Source organism: Oratosquilla oratoria, chromosome 23 (assembly GCF_046742065.1).
Source record: "Oratosquilla oratoria isolate Oo_2021 chromosome 23, ASM4674206v1, whole genome shotgun sequence".
Lineage (NCBI taxonomy): Eukaryota > Metazoa > Arthropoda > Malacostraca > Stomatopoda > Squillidae > Oratosquilla > Oratosquilla oratoria.
Genome location: NC_134799.1, coordinates 319,231 through 326,466, shown reverse-complemented (window position 1 = coordinate 326,466; position 7,236 = coordinate 319,231).

The following is a 7,236-nucleotide window of genomic DNA, read 5'->3' as shown; positions in this document are numbered from 1 at the left end:
CAAAATTAAGCGAGTGCGAGACCAGCACGCTTCCGATGATGCTACCAGTGGCGGAAGAACAAAGGTTTCCTTTTATAAAGAATCAAAAACAGTTCATAAACACCGAAAGCAAGGTCATGATAGGTTTCGATTTGGCTGAAGTTAGGTCGGGGGGGGGGTTCAACCATAGGGGGGGGAAATAACCCCCCTGTAGGGGTTAGAATTTCGGGTTCCAAATAGGAGAGTGGGGGTTAGGACCGTAGATTTTCATATTTCTACCAACCACAATCCTACGAATTCTACATAATCTACAGGACTTCATATTTTTGAGAAGCCAGATCAAATTATAAATGAAAATGTTCTTTTTTTTTTTTAAGAAAAATGCATAAATGACTGTTTTGTTGGTGAGTGTAGGCCTTATTGCAGCCTCCTCCATTTTTATGACACTCCGACACATGGTAGAACGGATGTACAGGGTGACACAAAAGCTCGAGAACCACTCACTGCGCCAGGTGATTTTATTCAGCTGAGGGGCGGCCCTCGAAGGGGCTCGGTGCTCAGGGAATACTGTCGATCTTTTCCATGTTAGTGACTTTGTCAGCTCCGGTGCTCCTTCCCGCATGTCTCAAAGTCTCGCCCGTCTGTGTTCATCCAATGTATGGTGTGTTCCTCTTTGCCCAGTGTAATTCAATTCGCACGGTGTATCTTAATGCGACCAGTGTATTCCACTTTGATTTAGCATTTAGTTTGTTGACTGCTCGGGTCTTGACAAGTTTGTCGCACATAAACCCGAGGGTTCTGTCTCTCCGTGATACACCTGACCTACTCCAGTGATTAATATCCCACACACTCGATTCTTCTTTTCATTGCCTTTTTGAGACGTGTTTTCAGGCTCGAAGGTACTCCGTATTATCTTCTTTTCCTAATGGTTTGTTCCGCTGCGTCAGTTCCAGACGTTGGTCGGTTTACGGACTCTAGTTGGCTTCTTTGATGGAAACGCTGAATTCTTTTAGTCAGGAGCTTGCAGTTTTTGGGACTGTTCTTCGGGAAGCTGGAAGGTCTCTGTATGTCGAGAAAGTGCTGGAGAAGATGGAGTGTCTGCCCAAAGGTTCTTCGGGAGAGGGTTCTTCATCGGCCCTTTTCCGAGGTTTCTTCGACGAAGGGCTTTGTTTGCTCCTTGTCTGCCACCTCTTTGTCTGAGCCGAATTCTTTCCTTTCGTCACTTATTTTTCCATTTCCTGGAAAGTGACCCTTCTAGGAGTTCTCCTCCATAGCAGATCATTTTAATTTTTATTATCTTTTTTTCGCCTCCATTTCGAGCGTCTGCTCGTAAAAATTCCTTTCCACTTCGACAGGGTTTTGGGCGAGGAAGAGGGTAATCTCGTTGGAGAATTTTTTGAACTTCCTGTCCGAGAGCTCGTTCAATAAGGACTTTAAATATCGAAGCCCATTTGTCCTTTCGTTTCGGGTAGCGTCGTCGTCAATCTCCCTAGACGAAGAAGCACTCTCTTAACCTTTGGAGGATCACAGCGTTGACCTCAGCGGCTGGAACTATATCAGACTTTTCTAATAGGTCTGTTTTCTTCTCCTGCAATTTTTCTTCCTTGCGTTTTATCTTCGCTTCTTTCCGTTTTTCCTTTTTCCTCTTTTGAGGGTCTTCAAGGAATTCTAATTTATAGACGACGTTCCTTTGACGCTCCCGCTCTCTGATTTCTAGCTGTCTTTGTGGATCAAGTCTGATCACTTTAACCCTCTTCCTTTGTGTCTCTTTCCGATCTTCGCCGAGTGTTGAGGCGTTATCGACTTTATCTCTGGAGGGGTCGTAACTTGCCTGTTTCCCTCGAAGCTACGGGATGATGTACTTCCCTCCACGTTCTTCCTGTCCTTCTCTTCCGGTGTGGGGACCTTCGGAAGCTTGGAGGCTCTTCACACGATAATGAGGTCGAGCTGGTTCGCCTCTTCTAGAGTCTCTCATGATTTGGATTCTCCGTGAATCGATGTCGTCGAATCGGGTGGTCTGGAAGGCGTTGGCGTCGATCCTCATGATAGAGGAAGAAGGTCGAATGTTCCCTGTTGACATACGGTGGGACAATTTTTGATATTTGATTATGGTTTTGCGCCACCTGTGAAGAACAGAAACGTCTGACCCAAGATGAAGATCTGACCGGAAGCCTCTGGGCACCACATCCCACGCCTCTTTCTAATCCTTTAGTTATAAAGGAATACGTTTCAAACTTGGTTGTGGCATACATCAGGAGATATTTTTATTTATCTTTTATCTATTCAGTCATTTATTTATATATTTCATTCGCTTATTTCTTCAATTTCCCTAAATCGATCTGACCAAAACAGTATCTTTGTCGGTTGATTATCCATCCATATCTCTCCCACGTGAGTAATGAAATTGTGTGTGTGCGTGTGTGTGTGTGTGTGTGTTATATATATATATATATATATATATATATATATATATATATAAAGTGTGTGTGTGTGTGTGTATATATATGGTTACATACTAACGTGTACCTATATAAGTATAGAAGGTATATATATATAATGTATACATATATATAATATACACATATATACTGCATGTACATATATATAAAAACACACACCTGCAGTGTAAGAGCACTGTCATAAATCTAACTGACCTCCTCAGGTGGCTTATAATTACAGCCAGAGGATCCAGATAAAGGAAATTGCCTCAGGCGCTAAGCTCCATCTGTATTACCAGCTGCACCTCACCACCGGGGACACCAGCTGAGCGGACGCGAAAGTATTACATAAAAATATAAACAAATAAGTAATCATAAGCTCTCTGTAATTGCCCTCAGTTTAAATATTCAGTATCCTGCTCGGTCACGAATAAAATGGAGATAGTTTTCTAACCTTTCGTGGTATAGAAGGCGTCCAAGCCATTATGTCCATTTTTGTCTACCATAGCCCCTGTCTGGTCTGTCTACCGATCCATTATAACATAATCTATCACACTCATTGTCGGCAGGTTTTTCGAACACACACACACACACACACACACACACACACACACACACACACACACACGCACTCCGATAATGTCTATATTTTATGTATATGAATCTACACACTGCTCTCATGCGTTGTGTGTGTGTGTGTGCATGTGTGTCTGTGTGTGCGTATGTGTTCGTGCGTATGTGTGCGTGCATGTGTGTGTGTGGATGTGTGCGTGTACGTGTGTGTGTGTGTGTGTGTGTGTGTGTGTGCAGTATATGTGTGGCATAGAACTTATGTGTGTCAGCTTATTTTCTTGTTTGTATTTTCTGATCAAGAATCGGGATTATCTTGTACTTCTTCACTTTCTACTTATACGTGCACGTACACAGTAAATTTGTATGTATACATATACATGTGCATATATGCATGAATACATATACATGTATGTCACAAGTCACAGCGGTATATCAGATTATGTGTTACTTTTATGGCCATTGGCGACAAGAGATCCCAGTTCTTGTTCAAAGGGGTAGTAGCCGTAGGTCACGCGTAGTGATCCATGATCATTATGTATTTATACCGACGATTTCATATATATATATATATATATATTCTAATCAGAGATCTCGGCTCATCAGGGAGGCGGAATAAAATACTACCGTACGAAGTTTCGCTCATCTTTGAGCATTTTCAAGTACAAAATATATTTGGTACAATGCTGTTACAGTTTAAATACAACTAAAGAGGTAATTAAGTGGTAATTAGGAGAGGTCACAATAAAGGGATTTTGTCCAACCTTGTGATTCTGGTCTTGCTTGTAGTGTGTGCCTTATGTCCGGGGACTGACTTGGTGATATTCTGTCAAATCTTCTTTTGGAGTTGATTGTGGTGGTGAATGAGTGTCCATGTAGAGTAGGTCATTCCATTTTGTATATTCATAGAATAAAGGGCCTCTAGAATCTCCAACCGGTGGCTGTCATTGGCAGAATCTAGGATCCTCGTGTTGTCGACCAAGATCGCCCTGGACAAAAGAGTAGAGTGTGTACCAGAAAAGTGTTTCTTCGGAGCTCCGTTCTGTAAATGGCAAGTGAGGCGTCGGGAAAGAGAAGTTGTCGTCATTCCTATATAGGAAGAAGGACGAAGCTTGCAGTCTTCGTGTGGGCAGATGAATTCGTAGACGACTTTACTTCTTTTGAGGATGTTTTGGGTACGGAAAGGGTTATATTTTAGGATGAGGTTAGAGGTTTTGATGTTTTTGCAGAAGATACGGAGCTCTAACTTGTCCTCGGGGTCTATGGGACTAGTTCCACGTTCAACTATTTCCCTCATTACTCTTTCATCAGTACGGTATGCTGTACTCATAAAAGATCTATAATGCAGAAGAATTGGATGTTATAGATCTTTCATGAGTACAGGAATAAACTATGACTCCTGTGTTTCCTACTCCACTTACATATATATATATATATATATATATATATATATATAATATGTATACATACATACACATTATATATATATGTATATATATACACATATATATGTGTGTGTGTGCGTGTGTGTGTATGCGTATGTATATATATATATATATATTTAATATATATATATATATATATATATATATATATATATAATATATGTGCTAATAAGAGCACGGGTACGTGTGTTCACTTATGCAAAGTAGACCACTTGGAAAAAGAAACTAACGAAGCAGAGCGCTTTTGTATATTACATCTTCAGTGCAACAACATATATATATGTATATGTATATATATATATTTATATATATATATATATATATGTGTGTGTGTGTGTGTGTGTGTGTGTGTGTGTTTGTGTGTGTGTTTGTGTTTAAACAACCACCACTAATACTACTCGCGACGACTTTCACTCCTCTGACTCCGAGGGTCTCCGGGGCTGCAAGACGCCTCACCCGGTCGCCGTTTGATCCGCGCGGACGGCAGCGGCGGTGGTTGCTGTCATATTCATATGGAAATTTTCCTTTCCATTTCTTTGACCATCTCGCCCGGGGACTGCTTCCGCCGACGTAATCCAATTCCAAAGGCTTCTGGCTGTTCTCTTGAAAAGGGGGAGGAGGAAGGGGGGACTTGTTCTCCGATGAATAAGGAATAAGAGATCAAAATTTGTGGCGGGCAATAAAACGTCGAAGATAATGCCGATTTTTTTTATGATTTGTCAATTATTGTTATTATGTTTGCTAGTAGTGGTCTAATTGAAGTTATCTGGTGCTGGAAAAACTACAGAGAGTTCCACGTAATGTATCGTATATATATATATATATATATATATATATATATATATATATATATACATGATGTGGTTTAACGGCAAAAACTCCTCACTATCGGAAGGCTAAGACGGTGCCCCATACAAAGAACTTCGTAGCATATAATTTAATGAACCATGGCCTTGGTTGAACTTCACCGGTGGCAGGATTCAAACCACCAACCATTTCGCCGCATGGTATCTTGTATACCACGCTGTTATTAATGTTGTCTCTTCTCCCTCATCCTTTTTCTTTTCATCGTTTTAAGCGCTGTTTTTCTTAAACTATGTAGCAACCCTTGTGGGTATATAGGTCCTGAAAACACTGAACTCCGCAGAGAAAGGCTGAAAATTGCCAGTTCATCCAGTACGAAGATTGGTCAAATTGTGAGAGGTAAGGGGAGAAGAGACAACATTAATAACAATGTGGTATACAAGATACCATGCGGCGGTTGTGACCTGAACTACTTCGGTGAGACAGGTAGGGGCCTACACAGGCGGACATACGCGCACAAAAATTGCTCGAGAGACCACCGAACATCGAACGCATTAGTGGTTCATGGGGCGAACTATGGACACTTACCCAACTGGGACGGAGTAGAAATATTACAGCGAAGATTAGACAAGAAGAAACGAAAAATAGTCGAGGCAGCTTTCATAACATCCCAGCCCAGCTGTAACCATCGGGATGGTTTTATTAAACTGTCCAAAATGTCAGGGTGGGTGGTCCTACGGGAGTTGTAGGAGGTTAGAGAGAGGAAATGGGGTAGGTTAAGAAAGGAACGTGGCATGATGCGAATTATAAATTGTTGATTTTTTGTCCACGTATGTACACTGAGAAGAAGTTCTGTTAAGAGCGAAACGTCAGTGATTAAGACTCGTACGATTCTCGGTGTTCATCTCACCACCCTACCCCTCATTTTTTTGTCCATCCTTGAATATCTATATACTTATAAAAGTCTGATAATCTTGTTTGTCATCACGCTTGCTTGCTTGAAACCGTCACTCAGCCAATCAGAAAAAGAGATATTACGTCACGACTGAGGACCAGCCAATCAGAAGAAGAGATATGGCGTCACGACTGAGGACCAGCCAATCAGAAGAAATCAGAAGATATGACGTCACAACTGAGGACTAGCCAATCAGAAGAGACATGACGTCACGACATCAGCTCATTGGGTCCTAAAGGCGCTGTCACACTCTAGCGTATAGAGCCAGCGTATGAGGAACGTATCGAATATTTCGAAAAATTGTTTATACGCACAACTTTTCAGCGTATGAGGTCGATTTTTGATTAATGACCGTTAGAGTAACATGAGCCTAGCGCACCGTCAGCGTATGAGTAGCATATGAGTAGCGTACGCATAGCGTATGTTAGCGTATGTGATGTGATGTGTATTTGAGTTGGACGCATACCGACGTATGAGTAACGTATATCAGCGTACCTCCGACGTATGAGAAACGTATGCAGAACGTCAGCCTAACGTATGAGGAGCGTACACAGCGGGGGGGGGGTTGTATAAAAGGTGGCAGCGCGCGAATTTCGTCATTCCGCCAGTAGACTTCAAGCTGTCAAGATGCCAAAACGCCGTGCCCAGAAATTCTGAACTGCTGGTACAAACTGATACAGATTTGGAAATGTGAGAGTTTATATACCCCCATACGCTGGAAATACGCATGGGATAAGTTGGCTGTACGCTCAGTACACGTTAGGCATAAGTTGAGTACGTTAGACTGTCGTTAGAACTACCATCATAACGTTAGCCATTCGTTAGACACACGTCAGATAGACGTTCATTATACGCTCCTATAACGCTAGGTTTCCTGACCACTCAATTTCAACGTATGAGAAGCGTACTCGACGTATGAGTAACGTACCTTCAGCGTACCTTTAGCGTGTTCAGCGTATGAGGAGCGTAAAATTCATACGTCGGCATACGCTGAAACTTTTTGTGCATGTTCAAAAAGTTTTTGGCCGTCAGCGTACATAAGCGT